This window comes from Salmo salar, chromosome ssa29, assembly GCF_905237065.1.
Source record: "Salmo salar chromosome ssa29, Ssal_v3.1, whole genome shotgun sequence".
NCBI lineage: Eukaryota > Metazoa > Chordata > Actinopteri > Salmoniformes > Salmonidae > Salmo > Salmo salar.
The window spans coordinates 36,217,193-36,235,188 of NC_059470.1; positions in this window are offsets into that span (position 1 = coordinate 36,217,193).

Genomic DNA, 17,996 nt, shown 5'->3' on the forward strand with positions numbered 1-17,996 from the left:
TAAATCTATAATTCTTTAAATGACAATATAATATTTTACCAATGTTTTCTAATTTTAATTATTTAATTTGTTACGCTGACTTGACTGCCGGTTATTGGAGGGAAACGATTTCCTCAACATCAATGCCATAGTAAAACGCTGTTTTTGGATATAAATATGAACTTGATAGAACTAAAAATGCATGCATTGTCTAACATAATGTCCTAGGAGTGTCATCTGATGGAGATTGTAAAAGGTTAGTGCATCATTTTAGCTGGTTTTATGGTTTTGGTGACCCTGTCTTTGACTTGACAAAACATTACACACAACTCTTGTAAATGTACTGTCCTAACATACTCTAAATTTATGCTTTCGCCGTAAAACCTTTTTGAAATCGTAAAACGTGGTTAGATTAAGGAGATGTTTATCTTTCAAATGGTGTAAAATAGTTGTATATTTGAAAAATGTGAATTTTGACATTTATTTGGATTCAAATTTGCCGCTCTTGAAATGCACCTGCTGTTGATGGAGTGCACCACGGGTGGCACGCTAGCGTCCCACCTAGCCCCAAGAGGTTAAATAGCACCCGGGCCAGCACAGGTGAAACACCATCCCACTAATGAATTGGACAAGCCGGAAAAGATGTAACATACAGACTAACAAGGTGACACCCATCAGTGCGCCCCGTCTGCTAATTAGCTATTCGTGCTAAAGTCCAACCTCAAAACAGACATGGAAAAACCAAAGCCTGTAACATCTTCCACCTTAAAACCTCTCTGGGCTAGGTGGGACGTTTGCGTCCCACCCTAGTTAACAGCCAGTGGAATCCCGTGGCGCGATATTCAAATACCTTAGAAATGCTATTACTTCAATTTCTCAAACATATTACTATTTTACACCATTTTAAAGACAAGACTCTCGTTAATCTAACCACACTGTCCGATTTCAAAAAGGCTTTACAACGAAAGCAAAACATTAGATTATGTCAGCAGAGTACCCAGCCAGAAATAATCAGACACCCATTTTTCAAGCTAGCATATAATGTCACAAAAACCAAAACCACAGCTAAATGCAGCACTAACCTTTGATGATCTTCATCAGATGACACTCCTAGGACATTATGTTATACAATACATGCATGTTTTGTTCAATCTAGTTCATATTTATATCAAAAAACAGCTTTTTACATTAGCATGTGACGTTCAGAACTAGCATTCCCACCGAACACTTCCGGTGAATTTACTAAATTACTCACGATAAACGTTCACAAAAAACATAACAATTATTTTAAGAATTATAGATACAGAACTCCTTTATGCAATCGCGGTGTCCGATTTTAAAATAGCTTTTCGGTGAAAGCACATTTTGCAATATTCTGAGTAGATAGCCCGGCCATCACAGGCTAGCTATTTTGACACCCACCAAGTTTGGTACTCACCAAACTCAGATTTACTATAAGAAAAATTGGATTACCTTTGCTGTTCTTCGTCAGAATGCACTCCCAGGACTTCTACTTCAACAACAAATGTTGGTTTGGTTCCAAATAATCCATAGTTATATCCAAATAGCGGCGTTTTGTTCGTGCGTTCAAGACACTATCCGAAGGGTGACGCACTCGGCGCGTTTCGTGACAAAAAATTTCAAGATATTCCATTACCGTACTTCGAAGCATGTCAAACGCTGTTTAAAATCAATTTTTATGCGATTTTTCTCATAAAATAGAGATAATATTCCGACCGGGAGTCGTTGTTTTCGTTCAAAGACTGAGAAAGTAAAATGGACTCTTCAAGTGCACGCGCACACCCGTCTCATTGTTCTCAGATCGACCACTTACCAAATGCGCTACTGTTTTTCAGCCAGTAACTGCAGAGTCATCATTCAACGTTCTGGCGCCTTCTGAGAGCCTCTGGGAGCCTTAGAAAATGTCACGTTACAGCAGAGATCCTTTGTTTTGGATAGAGATGACAAAGAAGGCCAAGAAATGGTCAGAGAGGGCGCTTCCTGTTTGGAATCATCTCAGGTTTTGGACTGCCATATGAGTTCTGTTATACTCACAGACACCATTCAAACAGTTTTAGAAACTTTAGGGTGTTTTCTATCCAAATCAAACAATTATATGCATATTCTAGTTACTGGGCAGGAGTAGTAACCAGATTAAATCGGGTACGTTTTTTATCTGGCCGTGCAAATACTGCCCCCTATCCCCAACAGGTTAAAACAAGTTTGCTCACCACCAACAGAAAACAACTTCCATTGCGCAACATCATCATCTTAAAATGTGTCTCTACTTAAATGCGTTGCCTTCTCCAATGTAAACCTGGCTTCTACTGGCTGTCAACAATTAAATATTAGTGCTCCCAGTACTTAAGCATTATGTTATAATGGTACGGGTAATGTATAAATGACTAGTTTTACATTATGTTATAATGGTATGGGTAATGAATAAATGACTAGTTTTACATTATGTTATAACGGTATGGGTAATGAAGAAATGGCTAGTTTTCTATTATGTTATAATGGTATGGGTAATGTATAAATTACTAGTTTTACATTATGTTATAACGGTATGGGTAATGAAGAAATGGCTAGTTTTCTATTATGTTATAATGGTACGGGTAATGAATAAATGACTGGTTTTCTATTCTGTTATAATGGTATGGGTAATGTATAAATGACTAGTTTTACATTATGTTATAAGGGTACGGGTAATGAATAAATGACTGGTTTTACATTATGTTATAATGGTATGGGTAATGAATAAATGACTGGTTTTACATTATGCTATAATGGTACAGGTAATGAATAAATGACTGGTTTTACATTATGTTATAATGGTACGGGTAATGAATAAATGACTGGTTTTACATTATGTTATAATGGTATGGGTAATAAAATAAATGGCTAGTTTTCTATTCTGCTATAATGGTATGGGTAATGAATAAATGACTGGTTTTACATTATGTTATAATGGTATGGGTAATGTATAAATGACTAGTTTTACATTATGTTATAACGGTATGGGTAATGAATAAATGACTGGTTTTACATTATGTTATAAGGGTACGGGTAATGAATAAATAGTTATGTATAAGGGTACGGGTAATGAATAAATTACTGGTTTTACATTATGCTATAATGGTACAGGTAATGAATAAATGATTGGTTTTACATTATGCTATAATGGTACGGGTAATGGATAAATGGCTGGTTTTCCATTATGTTATAATTGGTATGGGTAATGAATAAATGATTGGTTTTACATTATGCTATAACGGTATGGGTAATGAATAAATGGCTAGTTTTCTATTCTACTATAATGGTACGGGTAATGAATAAATGACTGGTTTTCCATTATGTTATAATTGGTATGGGTAATGGATAAATGACTGGTTTTCCATTATGTTATAATTGGTATGGGTAATGAATAAATTACCGGTTTTCTATTATGTTATAACAGCTGTTATGAATAAATGACTGGTTTTACATTATGATATAATGGTACGGGTAAGGAATGTCACATCCTGACCATAGAAAGCTGTTATTTTCTATGGTAGAGTAGGTCAAAGCGTGACAGGTTTTTTTTCTAGTTTAGATTTTCTATGTTGTTATGTTCTAGTTTTTGTATTTCTATGTTTTTTTTTGGGGGGGGGGTGATCTCCAATTAGAGGCAGCTGGTCATCGTTGTCTCTAATTGGAGATCATACTTAAGTAGTTGTTTTTCCCACCTGGGTTTTGTGGGAGCTTGTTTTTGAGTTAGTGTATGTTGCACCTCTTCGTCACGGTTTGTTGTTTTTGTTCTTTAGTTTATTTGTATATCTTGAATAGTTTCACAGTTCAATAAAATATGTGGAACGATACACACGCTGCACTTTGGTCCGCTCCTTCCTACAACAAACGTAACAATGAATAAATTACTTGTTTTCCATTATGTTATAATAGCTGTAATGAATACATGACTGGTTTTCCATTATGTTATAATTGGTACAGGTAATGAATACATGGCTGGTTTTCCATTATGTTATAATTGGTATGGGTAATGAATAAATTACTGGTTTTCCATTATGTTATAATTGGTATGGGTAATGAATACATGGCTGGTTTTCCATTATGTTATAATTGGTATGGGTAATGAATACATGACTGGTTTTCTATTCTGCTAGGTGGAAAGTTCATGAGAAGATATTCATATGGGCTGTTATTAGATCAGTTATGCCTGGCCTTTCCTTCTCTAATCAATAGCTGTTCAATATTGTGCAACAAATGACCCTGACATTACCTGTTGTTGCTATGAAAGACATCCTAGTACCTGGCGTGTAGGAGGTACGCCTGTTCTGGAGCTGCTCAATATGCAAAGCAGAAGACTGTGTGTGTTACAAAACGTACCTCCTTCCCACATTTAATGTTTACCATAAAACAGGTTAAGGGTTATGTAGTGCTGAGAGGGTTGAAAGGTTAAATGTTAGCGCGTACTTTCCTGCCCTACCCTTACTCATCTGCTGGAAACAATAGAGGACTTTCCACATATTGTTCTGCCGTTAGAGCGAGAGCAACAGCATTTGGGTCAGTAATGTTAAATATATTAAATATAGGCTCAAGATATAATTTGTTCTCGTGAATTAGGAGAAACAGGGGATTGGACAGAAATCTGAATACACTCGGCTCTGAATACATACTGTCTGTATTGGAGGTCCTACAGTCCTAGTGAAAACACTTAACATACAGTCCTAGTGAATACATTTAATATACAGTCCTAGTGAATACATTTAACATACAGTCCTAGTGAATACATTTAATATACAGTCCTAGTGAATACATTTAACATACAGTCCTTGTGAATACATTTAATATACAGTCCTAGTGAATACATTTAATATACAGTCATAGTGAATACATTTAATATACAGTCATAGTGAATACACGTAACATGCAGTCCTAGTGAATACATTTAATATACAGTCCTAGTGAATACATTTAATATACAGTCCTAGTGAATACATTTAATATACAGTCCTAGTGAATACATTTATTATACAGTCCTAGTGAATACATTTAACATACAGTCCTAGTGAATACATTTAACATACAGTCCTAGTGAACATAGCCATGCTTTCTAAAAACGCACCCTCTCATACCTTCCTTTGCACAGACCACCCGGTAATAACAGTGAATGCTATTTCAAAACAGTTGAAACACTATATGCTGTTGATTTGGGATTAAAGACATACAGATTTGTCTATGAGACAGAGACAGAGCAGTAAGACCACAGCCTGGCCAGTCTGTAGGGAGTTATAACAGCAGTCTCTCTATAGAGAGTTATAACAGAAGTCAGTATATAGGGAGTTATAACAGCAGTCAGTATATAGGGAGTTATAACAGCAGTCTCTCTATAGGGAGTTATAACAGCAGTCTGTCTGTAGGGAGTTATAACAGCAGTCTGTCTGTAGGGAGTTATAACAGCAGTCAGTCTGTAGGGAGTTATAACAGCAGTCAGTATATAGGGAGTTATAACAGCAGTCAGTATATAGGGAGTTATAACAGCAGTCTCTCTATAGGGAGTTATAACAGCAGTCTGTCTGTAGGGAGTTATAACAGCAGTCTGTCTGTAGGGAGTTATAACAGCAGTCAGTCTGTAGGGAGTTATAACAGCAGTCAGTATATAGGGAGTTATAACAGCAGTCAGTCTGTAGGGAGTTATAACAGCAGTCAGTCTGTAGGGAGTTATAACAGCGGTCAGTCTGTAGGGAGGTATAACAGCAGACAGTATATAGGGAGTTATAACAGCAGTCAGTATATAGGGAGTTATAACAGCAGTCAGTCTGTAGGGAGTTATATAACAGTCAGTCTGTAGGGAGTTATAACAGCAGTCAGTATATAGGGAGTTATAACAGCAGTCAGTATATAGGGAGTTATAACAGCAGTCAGTCTGTAGGGAGTTATATAACAGTCAGTCTGTAGGGAGTTATAACAGCAGTCAGTATATAGGGAGTTATAACAGCAGTCGGTCTGTAGGGAGTTATAACAGCAGTCAGTCTGTAGGGAGTTATAACAGCAGTCAGTCTGTAGGGAGTTATAACAGCAGTCAGTCTGTAGGGAGTTATAACAGTAGTCAGTATATAGGGAGTTATAACAGCAGTCAGTCTGTAGGGAGTTATAACAGCAGTCAGTCTGTAGGGAGTTATAACAGCAGTCAGTATATAGGGAGTTATAACAGCAGTCAGTATATAGGGAGTTATAACAGCAGTCGGTCTGTAGGGAGTTATATAACAGTCAGTCTGTAGGGAGTTATAACAGCAGTCAGTATATAGGGAGTTATAACAGCAGTCGGTCTGTAGGGAGTTATAACAGCAGTCAGTCTGTAGGGAGTTATAACAGCAGTCAGTCTGTAGGGAGTTATAACAGCAGTCAGTATATAGGGAGTTATAACAGCAGTCAGTATATAGGGAGTTATAACAGCAGTCGGTCTGTAGGGAGTTATAACAGCAGTCAGTATATAGGGAGTTATAACAGCAGTCAGTCTGTAGGGAGTTATAACAGCAGTCAGTCTGTAGGGAGTTATAACAGCAGTCTCTCTATAGGGAGTTATAACAGCAGTCGGTCTGTAGGGAGTTATAACAGCAGTCAGTCTGTAGGGAGTTATAACAGCAGTCAGTCTGTAGGGAGTTATAACAGCAGTCAGTCTGTAGGGAGTTATAACAGCAGTCTCTCTATAGGGAGTTATAACAGCAGTCAGTCTGTAGGGAGTTATAATAACAGTCAGTCTGTAGGGAGTTATAACAGCAGTCAGTCTATAGGGAGTTATAATAGCAGTCAGTATATAGGGAGTTATAACAGCAGTCAGTCTGTAGGGAGTTATAACAGCAGTCAGTCTGTAGGGAGTTATAACAGCAGTCAGTCTGTAGGGAGTTATAACAGCCGTCTCTCTATAGGGAGTTATAACAGCAGTCAGTCTGTAGGGAGTTATAACAGCAGTCAGTCTGTAGGGAGTTATAACAGCCGTCTCTCTATAGGGAGTTATAACAGCAGTCAGTCTGTAGGGAGTTATAACAGCAGTCAGTCTGTAGGGAGTTATAACAGCCGTCTCTCTATAGGGAGTTATAACAGCAGTCAGTCTGTAGGGAGTTATAACAGCAGTCTGTCTGTAGGGAGTTATAACAGCAGTCTGTCTGTAGGGAGTTATAACAGCAGTCAGTCTGTAGGGAGTTATAACAGCAGTCAGTATATAGGGAGTTATAACAGCAGTCTGTCTGTAGGGAGATATAACAGCAGTCAGTCTGTAGGGAGTTATAACAGCAGTCTGTCTGTAGGGAGTTATAACAGCAGTCTCTCTATAGGGAGTTATAACAGCAGTCAGTCTGTAGGGAGTTATAACAGCAGTCTGTCTGTAGGGAGTTATAACAGCAGTCTGTCTGTAGGGAGTTATAACAGCAGTATCTCTATAGGGAGTTATAACAGCAGTCAGTCTGTAGGGAGTTATAACAGCAGTCTGTCTGTAGGGAGGTATAACAGCAGTCTCTCTATAGGGAGTTATAACAGCAGTCAGTATATAGGGAGTTATAACAGCAGTCAGTCTGTAGGGAGTTATAACAGCAGTCTCTCTATAGGGAGTTATAACAGCAGTCTGTCTGTAGGGAGTTATAACAGCAGTCTGTCTGTAGGGAGATATATAACACCGGTCAGTATATAGGGAGTTATAACAGCAGTCGGTCTGTAGGGAGTTATAACAGCAGTATCTCTGTAGGGAGTTATAACAGCAGTCAGTCTGTAGGTGAGTTATAACAGCAGTCTCTCTATAGGGAGTTATAACAGCAGTCAGTATATAGGGAGTTATAACAGCAGTCAGTCTGTAGGGAGTTATAATAGCAGTCAGTATGTAGGGAGTTATAACAGCAGTCAGTATATAGGGAGTTATAACAGCAGTCAGTATATAGGGAGTTATAACAGCAGTCTCTCTATAGGGAGTTATAATAGCAGTCAGTATATAGGGAGTTATAACAGCAGTCAGTATATAGGGAGTTATAACAGCAGTCTCTCTATAGGGAGTTATAACAGCAGTCTGTCTGTAGGGAGTTATAACAGCAGTCTGTCTGTAGGGAGTTATAACAGCAGTCTCTCTATAGGGAGTTATAACAGCAGTCAGTCTGTAGGGAGTTATAACAGCAGTCAGTATATAGGGAGTTATAACAGCAGTCTGTCTGTAGGGAGTTATAACAGCAGTCAGTCTGTAGGGAGTTATAACAGCAGTCAGTCTGTAGGGAGTTATAACAGCAGTCTCTCTATAGGGAGTTATAATAGCAGTCAGTATATAGGGAGTTATAACAGCAGTCAGTCTGTAGGGAGTTATAACAGCAGTCTCTCTATAGGGAGTTATGATAGCAGTCAGTATATAGGGAGTTATAACAGCAGTCAGTCTGTAGGGAGTTATAACAGCAGTCTCTCTATAGGGAGTTATAACAGCAGTCAGTATATAGGGAGTTATAACAGCAGTCAGTCTGTAGGGAGTTATAACAGCAGTCTCTCTATAGGGAGTTATAATAGCAGTCAGTATATAGGGAGTTATAACAGCAGTCAGTCTGTAGGGAGTTATAACAGCAGTCTCTCTATAGGGAGTTATAATAGCAGTCTGTCTGTAGGGAGTTATAACAGCAGTCTGTCTGTAGGGAGTTATAACAGCAGTCTCTCTGTAGGGAGTTATAACAGCAGTCAGTCTGTAGGGAGTTATAACAGCAGTCAGTCTGTAGGGAGTTATAACAGCAGTCTCTCTATAGGGAGTTATAACAGCAGTCAGTATATAGGGAGTTATAACAGCAGTCAGTCTGTAGGGAGTTATAACAGCAGTGTCTGTAGGGAGTTATAACAGCAGTCAGTATATAGGGAGTTATAACAGCAGTCTCTCTATAGGGAGTTATAACAGCAGTCTGTCTGTAGGGAGTTATAACAGCAGTCTGTCTGTAGGGAGTTATAACAGCAGTCAGTCTATAGGGAGTTATAACAGCAGTCAGTCTGTAGGGAGTTATAACAGCAGTCTCTCTATAGGGAGTTATAACAGCAGTCTGTCTGTAGGGAGTTATAACAGCAGTCTCTCTATAGGGAGTTATAACAGCAGTCAGTCTGTAGGGAGTTATAACAGCAGTCAGTATATAGGGAGTTATAACAGCAGTCTCTCTATAGGGAGTTATAATAGCAGTCAGTATATAGGGAGTTATAACAGCAGTCAGTCTATAGGGAGTTATAACAGCAGTCAGTATATAGGGAGTTATAACAGCAGTCGGTCTATAGGGAGTTATAACAGCAGTCAGTATATAGGGAGTTATAACAGCAGTCAGTATATAGGGAGTTATAACAGCAGTCAGTATATAGGGGAGTTATAACAGCAGTCTCTCTATAGGGAGTTATAATAGCTTAGTCAGTATATAGGGAGTTATAACAGCAGTCAGTCTGTAGGGAGTTATAACAGCAGTCTCTCTATAGGGAGTTATAACAGCAGTCAGTATATAGGGAGTTATAACAGCAGTCTGTCTGTAGGGAGTTATAACAGCAGTCAGTATGTAGGGAGTTATAACAGCAGTCAGTCTGTAGGGAGTTATAACAGCAGTCTCTCTATAGGGAGTTATAACAGCAGTCTCTCTATAGGGAGTTATAATAGCAGTCAGTCTATAGGGAGTTATAACAGCAGTCAGTCTGTAGGGAGTTATAACAGCAGTCTCTCTATAGGGAGTTATAATAGCAGTCAGTATATAGGGAGTTATAACAGCAGTCTCTCTATAGGGAGTTATAATAGCAGTCAGTATATAGGGAGTTATAACAGCAGTCAGTATATAGGGAGTTATAACAGCAGTCTCTCTATAGGGAGTTATAACAGCAGTCAGTATATAGGGAGTTATAACAGCAGTCAGTATATAGGGAGTTATAACAGCAGTCTCTCTATAGGGAGTTATAACAGCAGTCTCTCTATAGGGAGTTATAACAGCAGTCTGTCTGTAGGGAGTTATAACAGCAGTCAGTCTGTAGGGAGTTATAATAGCAGTCAGTATATAGGGAGTTATAACAGCAGTCAGTCTGTAGGGAGTTATAACAGCAGTCTCTCTATAGGGAGTTATAACAGCAGTCAGTATATAGGGAGTTATAACAGCAGTCAGTCTGTAGGGAGTTATAACAGCAGTCTCTCTATAGGGAGTTATAATAGCAGTCAGTATATAGGGAGTTATAACAGCAGTCAGTCTGTAGGGAGTTATAACAGCAGTCTCTCTATAGGGAGTTATAATAGCAGTCAGTATATAGGGAGTTATAACAGCAGTCTGTCTGTAGGGAGTTATAACAGCAGTCAGTCTGTAGGGAGTTATAACAGCAGTCAGTCTATAGGGAGTTATAACAGCAGTCAGTATATAGGGAGTTATAACAGCAGTCTCTCTATAGGGAGTTATAATAGCAGTCAGTATATAGGGAGTTATAACAGCAGTCAGTCTGTAGGGAGTTATAACAGCAGTCAGTATATAGGGAGTTATAACAGCAGTCAGTCTGTAGGGAGTTATAACAGCAGTCAGTCTATAGGGAGTAATAACAGCAGTCGGTCTATAGAGAGTTATAACAGCAGTCGGTCTATAGAGAGTTATAACAGCAGTCAGTATATAGGGAGTTATAACAGCAGTCTCTCTATAGGGAGTTATAATAGCAGTCTCTCTATAGGGAGTTATAATAGCAGTCAGTATATAGGGAGTTATAACAGCAGTCAGTCTATAGGGAGTTATAACAGCAGTCAGTATATAGGGAGTTATAACAGCAGTCAGTATATAGGGAGTTATAACAGCAGTCTCTCTATAGGGAGTTATAACAGCAGTCTCTCTATAGGGAGTTATAACAGCAGTCTCTCTATAGGGAGTTATAACAGCAGTCAGTATATAGGGAGTTATAACAGCAGTCTGTCTATAGAGAGTTATAACAGCAGTCTCTCTGTAGGGAGTTATAACAGCAGTCAGTATATAGGGAGTTATAACAGCAGTCAGTCTGTAGGGAGTTATAACAGCAGTCTGTCTATAGGGAGTTATAATAGCAGTCAGTATATAGGGAGTTATAACAGCAGTCTCTCTATAGGGAGTTATAACAGCAGTCAGTATATAGGGAGTTATAACAGCAGTCAGTCTGTAGGGAGTTATAACAGCAGTCTCTCTATAGGGAGTTATAATAGCAGTCTGTCTGTAGGGAGTTATAACAGCAGTCAGTATATAGGGAGTTATAACAGCAGTCTCTCTATAGGGAGTTATAATAGCAGTCAGTATATAGGGAGTTATAACAGCAGTCTGTCTGTAGGGAGTTATAACAGCAGTCAGTATATAGGGAGTTATAACAGCAGTCAGTATGTAGGGAGTTATAACAGCAGTCTCTCTATAGGGAGTTATAATAGCAGTCAGTATATAGGGAGTTATAACAGCAGTCTGTCTGTAGGGAGTTATAACAGCAGTCTCTCTATAGGGAGTTATAACAGCAGTCAGTATATAGGGAGTTATAACAGCAGTCAGTATATAGGGAGTTATAACAGCAGTCAGTATGTAGGGAGTTATAACAGCAGTCAGTATATAGGGAGTTATAACAGCAGTCTCTCTATAGGGAGTTATAATAGTAGTCAGTATATAGGGAGTAATAACAGCAGTCGGTCTATAGAGAGTTATAACAGCAGTCTCTCTATAGGGAGTAATAACAGCAGTCAGTATATAGGGAGTAATAACAGCAGTCGGTCTATAGAGAGTTATAACAGCAGTAGGACTGCAGCCTGGCCATAATACCTACTCATTACGTCATTAAATGTTGTCAAACAGAGGATGGAGGACGGAGAACACCGACTGTTTCTATTTCCAGCAAACATGTTCATTTCGTGTTTATCCATTAAGTTAAGACTGATGTTGTAGCCTGGTCTCAGATCTGTCTGTTAGTCTTCTTCACCAAGTCTATATACAGTAAATCAGAGTTTTGTCTTCTCCACCAAGTCTATACACAGTAAATCAGAGTAGTGTCTTCTCCACCAAGTCTATATACAGTAAATCAGAGTAGTGTCTTCTCCACCAAGTCTATATACAGTAAATCAGAGTAGTGTCTTCTCCACCAAGTCTATATACAGTAAATCAGAGTAGTGTCTTCTCCACCAAGTCTATATACAGTAAATCAGAGCAGTGTCTTCTCCACCAAGTCTATATACAGTAAATCTGAGTTTTGTCTTCTCCACCAAGCCTATATACAGTAAATCAGAGTAGTGTCTTCTCCACCAAGTCTATATACAGTAAATCAGAGTTTTGTCTTCTCCACCAAGCCTATATACAGTAAATCAGAGTAGTGTCTTCTCCACCAAGTCTATATACAGTAAATCAGAGTAGTGTCTTCTCCACCAAGTCTATATACAGTAAATCAGAGTTTTGTCTTCTCCACCAAGTCTATATACAGTGAATCAGAGTGTCTTCTCCACCAAGTCTATATACAGTAAATCAGAGTAGTGTCTTCTCCACCAAGTCTATATACAGTAAATCAGAGTAGTGTCTTCTCCACCAAGTCTATATACAGTAAATCAGAGTAGTGTCTTCTCCACCAAGTCTATATACAGTAAATCAGAGTTTTGTCTTCTCCACCAAGTCTATATACAGTAAATCAGAGTAGTGTCTTCTCCACCAAGCCTATATACAGTAAATCAGAGCAGTGTCTTCTCCACCAAGCCTATATACAGTAAATCACAGTAGTGTCTTCTCCACCAAGTCTATATACAGTAAATCAGAGCAGTGTCTTCTCCACCAAGCCTATATACAGTAAATCAGAGTTTTGTCTTCCCAACAAAAATGCTAAATGTATTCTCTTCCCGGATTTAAAAGACCCTGAATCAATGGAGATGAAATAGACTATCACAGGCCATCTGCTGGTGCCTACAGACTGAGACAGCTACAGAAGCCAGTCCCAGAGGACAGATCAGTTGCACTCACTTCCCTGCATCGCAGCACCAAGTTAAACCAACCAGAATCCAACAACCAGGATCCATAACGTACAGATGTCCCCTAGGTGTGTTGTGTCTGGGAGTTTTGTGTGTGTGTGTGTGTGTGTGTGTGTGTGTGTGTGTGTGTGTGTGTGTGTGTGTGTGTGTGTGTGTGTGTGTGTGTGTGTGTGTGTGTGTGTAAATGTGTGCATGTGTGTATGTGCAAGAGAGTGCGTCTCAGGGGAAGAGCATAATCTCACCTGATCACGTGACCCTTCTGTCTGCTGCAATGTCCATCTGCAAACTCAATCCCCTCGGTGGAGTTCATAATCTAGCCTAGTTCATAACCTAGCCCAGAGCCCCCCAGACAACAGGCAGGGCTGGCTCCACTTGCTTACACACCCGCATAGCATGTGAAATGTTTAACCAGTGTTTTTTTCCCCTTCTTCTCCTCTCCTCCGTACCCCTCTGTCTACTTCCATCCTTTCCTCAGAGAGCCTCAGATAACACCGGAGAGGGAGACTCACTGTGTCTACGAAGCCCTGAGGCTCACTCTGTCATCAAGCCCTAAGACTCACTCTGTCATCAAGCCCTGAGGCTCACTCTGTCATCAAGCCCTGAGACTCACTCTGTCATCAAGTCCCGAGACTCACTCTGTCATCAAGCCCTGAGACTCACTCTGTCATCAAGCCCTGAGGCTCACTCGGTCATCAAGCCCTGAGACTCACTCTGTCATCAAGCCCTGAGACTCAATCTGTCTACGAAGCCCTGAGACTCACTCGGTCCTCAAGCCCTGAGACTCACTCTGTCCTCAAGCCCTGAGACTCACTCGGTCCTCAAGCCCTGAGACTCACTCTGTCCTCAAGCCCTGAGACTCACTCTGTCCTCAAGCCCTGAGACTCACTCTGTCCTCAAGCCCTGAGACTCACTCTGTCCTCAAGCCCTGAGACTCACTCGGTCCTCAAGCCCTGAGACTCACTCGGTCCTCAAGCCCTGAGACTCACTCTGTCCTCAAGCCCTGAGACTCACTCTGTCATCAAGCCCTGAGGCTCACTCTGTCATCAAGCCCTGAGACTCACTCTGTCATCAAGTCCCGAGACTCACTCTGTCATCAAGCCCTGAGACTCACTCTGTCATCAAGCCCTGAGGCTCACTCGGTCATCAAGCCCTGAGACTCACTCTGTCATCAAGCCCTGAGACTCAATCTGTCTACGAAGCCCTGAGACTCACTCGGTCCTCAAGCCCTGAGACTCACTCTGTCCTCAAGCCCTGAGACTCACTCGGTCCTCAAGCCCTGAGACTCACTCTGTCCTCAAGCCCTGAGACTCACTCTGTCCTCAAGCCCTGAGACTCACTCTGTCCTCAAGCCCTGAGACTCACTCTGTCCTCAAGCCCTGAGACTCACTCGGTCCTCAAGCCCTGAGACTCACTCGGTCCTCAAGCCCTGAGACTCACTCTGTCCTCAAGCCCTGAGACTCACTCTGTCCTCAAGCCCTGAGACTCACTCTGTCCTCAAGCCCTGAGACTCACTCTGTCATCAAGCCCTGAGGCTCACTCAGTCCTCAAGCCCTGAGACTCACTCGGTCATCAAGCCCTGAGACTCACTCGGTCCTCAAGCCCTGAGACTCACTCGGTCCTCAAGCCCTGAGAATCACTCGGTCCTCAAGCCCTGAGACTCACTCGGTCCTCAAGCCTTGAGACTCACTCGGACATCAAGCCCTGAGAATCACTCGGATATCAAGCCCTGATTTATTTTACACTTCATTTACTTTCTACTTCTGTGCTAATTGTTTTCTGAGCCTAAACATGGCTAGGGACACATTTCAAAGGCCATGTAATGACACATATTACCCATAAACCCTCTTTTCGATGCAAGCAGACAGTTTGTTTGAAGTGTCCACAGTATTTTCTTTTCTCTCTCTTTTTCTCTTTCTCTTTCTCTCTCTCTCTCTAATGGGCTTTATTCACACGGGAAACATGTTTACATTGCCATGGCAAGTGAAACAGATAAACAAAATTCAAATTAACAATGAAATGTGAACAGTAAATGTTAAACTCACACAAGTTCCAAAACAATAAAGAAATGTCATGTTATGTCTATATACAGTGCAAATAGTTATGGAAAAAGAGAAAATAAATATGAGTTGTATTTACAATGGTGTTTGTTCTTCACTGGTTTCTTTTGGCAACAGGTTACACATATTGCTGCTGTGATGGCACACTGTGGTATTTCACCCAGTAGATATGATAGTTTATCAGAATTGGATTTGTTTCAAATTCATTGTGGGTCTGTGTAATCTGAGGGAAATATGTTTCTCTAATATGGTCATACATTTGGCAGGAGGTTAAAGGAAGTGTTTCAGTTTCCACCTCATTTTGTGGGCAGTGTGCACATGTCTTCTCTTGAGAGCCAGGTTGGCGGCGTCTCTCTATAGCAAGGCTATTCTCACTGAGTCTGTACATAGTCAAAGCTTTCCTTAATTTTGGGTCAGTCACAGTGGTCAGGTATTCTGGCACTGTGTACTCTCTGTTTAGGGCCAAATATAATTTGCTCCGTTTTTTTGTTAATTCTTTCCAATGTATCAAGTAATTATCTTTTTGTTTTCTCATGATTTGACTGGGTCTAATTGTGTTGCTGTCCTGAGGCTCTGTGGGGTCTGTTTGTGTTTGTGAACAGAGCCCAGGACCAGCTTGCTTAGGGGACTCTTCTCCAGGTTCATCTCTCTGTAGGTGATGGCTTTGTTATGGAAGGTTTGGGAATCACATCCTTTTAGGTGGTTGTAAAATTTAACGGCTCTTTTCTGGATTTTGATAGTTAGCGGGTATCGGCCTAATTCTGCTCTGCATGCATTATTTGGGGTTTTATGTTGTACACAGAGGATATTTTTGCAGAATTCTGCATTCAGACTCAATTTGGTATTTGTCCCATTTTGTGAATTTTTGGTTGGGGATCGGACCACAGACCTCACAACCACGAAGGGCTATGGGTTCTATAACTGATCCAAATATTTGTATGTCAAATTTTATGTTCCTTTTGATGGCATAGATGGCCGTTCTTGCCTTGTCTTTCAGATCACAGCTTTGTGGAAGTTACCTGATGTTTAGGCCAAGGTATGTAAAGTTGTTTGTGTGCTCTAGGGCAACGGTGTCTAGATGGAATTTGTATTTGTGGAACACCATTATTTTTGTCTGTGGTGGCTAATTTCTGCATTACCAAATGAGGAGAAACAAACTTCACACACCAGTCAGAGTATTACTTAAACTACATTTTTAATAATAAGAGCTTTGCATTAGCAATGAATTTCAACGATTCACTATTTCTAATGAACCGTTGAAAGTGACAACACAAAAGTACAAAGATCTTTTATAGCCAAGATACACCCCTCTCAACCTACACGACGAACCACAGATCTTAGGAACAGTCCACAAAGGAAGACTTTATAACGAGAAGGGAGTATCCCTTAGCCAGATAGCATTCGCTATAAATTATCGTTCAGTTTGGTCCCTAAAACGAGGTTCTAATCTCGTTCCTGGTACTTCATAGCACAAAAACATTACCTCATGTTATCTGGAATGCTCTTTAGGTTTTATCACCCAAAGACATCGTAAATCTCCTCTGTCAGTGCTATCTTATAGAGTCCCATCCTCAGTAGAACACACACACAATAGTTAACAGAATACTCTATTCTGTCGAATAAAACAACCATTATAATGCAATACAAGCATTATAACATAATCTTGCAATTTTCCACAACATGTCTTACTGAGATTTACTCTCAGGGCCCAGGTCTGGCAGAATCTGTGCAGAAGATCTAGGTGCTGCTGTAGGTCTCCTTGGTTGGGGACAGAAGCACCAGATCATCAGCAAACAGTAGACATTTGACTTCAGATTCTAGTAAGGTGAGGCCGGGTGCTGCAGACTGTTCTAGTGGCCTCTCCAATTTGTTGATATACACTGCTCAAAAAAATAAAGGGAACACTTAAACAACACAATATAACTCCAAGTCAATCACACTTCTGTGAAATCAAACTGTCCACTTAGGAAGCAACACTGATTGACAATACATTTCACATGCTGTTGTGCAAATGGAATAGACAACAGCTGGAAATTATAGGCAATTAGCAAGACACCCCCAATAAAGGAGTGGTTCTGCAGGTGGGGACCACAGACCACTTCTCAGTTCCTATGCTTCCTGGCTGATGTTTTGGTCACTTTTGAATGCTGGCGGTGCTTTCCCTCTAGTGGTAGCATGAGACGGAGTCTACAACCCACACAAGTGGCTCAGGTAGTGCAGCTCATCCAGGATGGCACATCAATGCGAGCTGTGGCAAGAAGGTGTGCTGTGTCTCTCAGCGTAGTGTCCAGAGCATGGAGGCGCTACCAGGAGACAGGCCAGTACATCAGGAGACATAGAGGAGGCTGTAGGAGGGCAACAACCCAGGACCGCTACCTCCGCCTTTGTGCAAGGAGGAGCAGGAGGAGCACTGCCAGAGCCCTGCAAAATGACCTCCAGCAGGCCACAAATGTGCATGTGTCTGCTCAAACGGTCAGAAACAGACTCCATGAGGGTGGTATGAGGGCCCGACGTCCACAGGTGGGGGTTGTGCTTACAGCCCAACACCGTGCAGGACGTTTGGAATTTGCCAGAGAACACCAAGATTGGCAAATTCACCACTGGCGCCCTGTGCTCTTCACAGATGAAAGCAGGTTCACACTGAGCACGTGACAGACGTGACAGAGTCTGGAGATGCCGTGGAGAACGTTCTGCTGCCTGCAACATACTCCAGCATGACCGGTTTGGCGGTGGGTCAGTCATGGTGTGGGGTGGCATTTCTTTTGGGGGCCGCACAGCCCTCCATGTGCTTGCCAGAGGTAGCCTGACTGCCATTAGGTACCGAGATGAGATCCTCAGACCCCTTGTGATACCATATGATGGTGCGGTTGGCCCTGGGTTCCTCCTAATGCAAGACAATGCTAGACCTCATGTGGCTGGAGTGTGTCAGCAGTTCCTGCAAGAGGAAGGCATTGATGCTATGGACTGGCCCGCCCGTTCCCCAGACCTGAATCCAA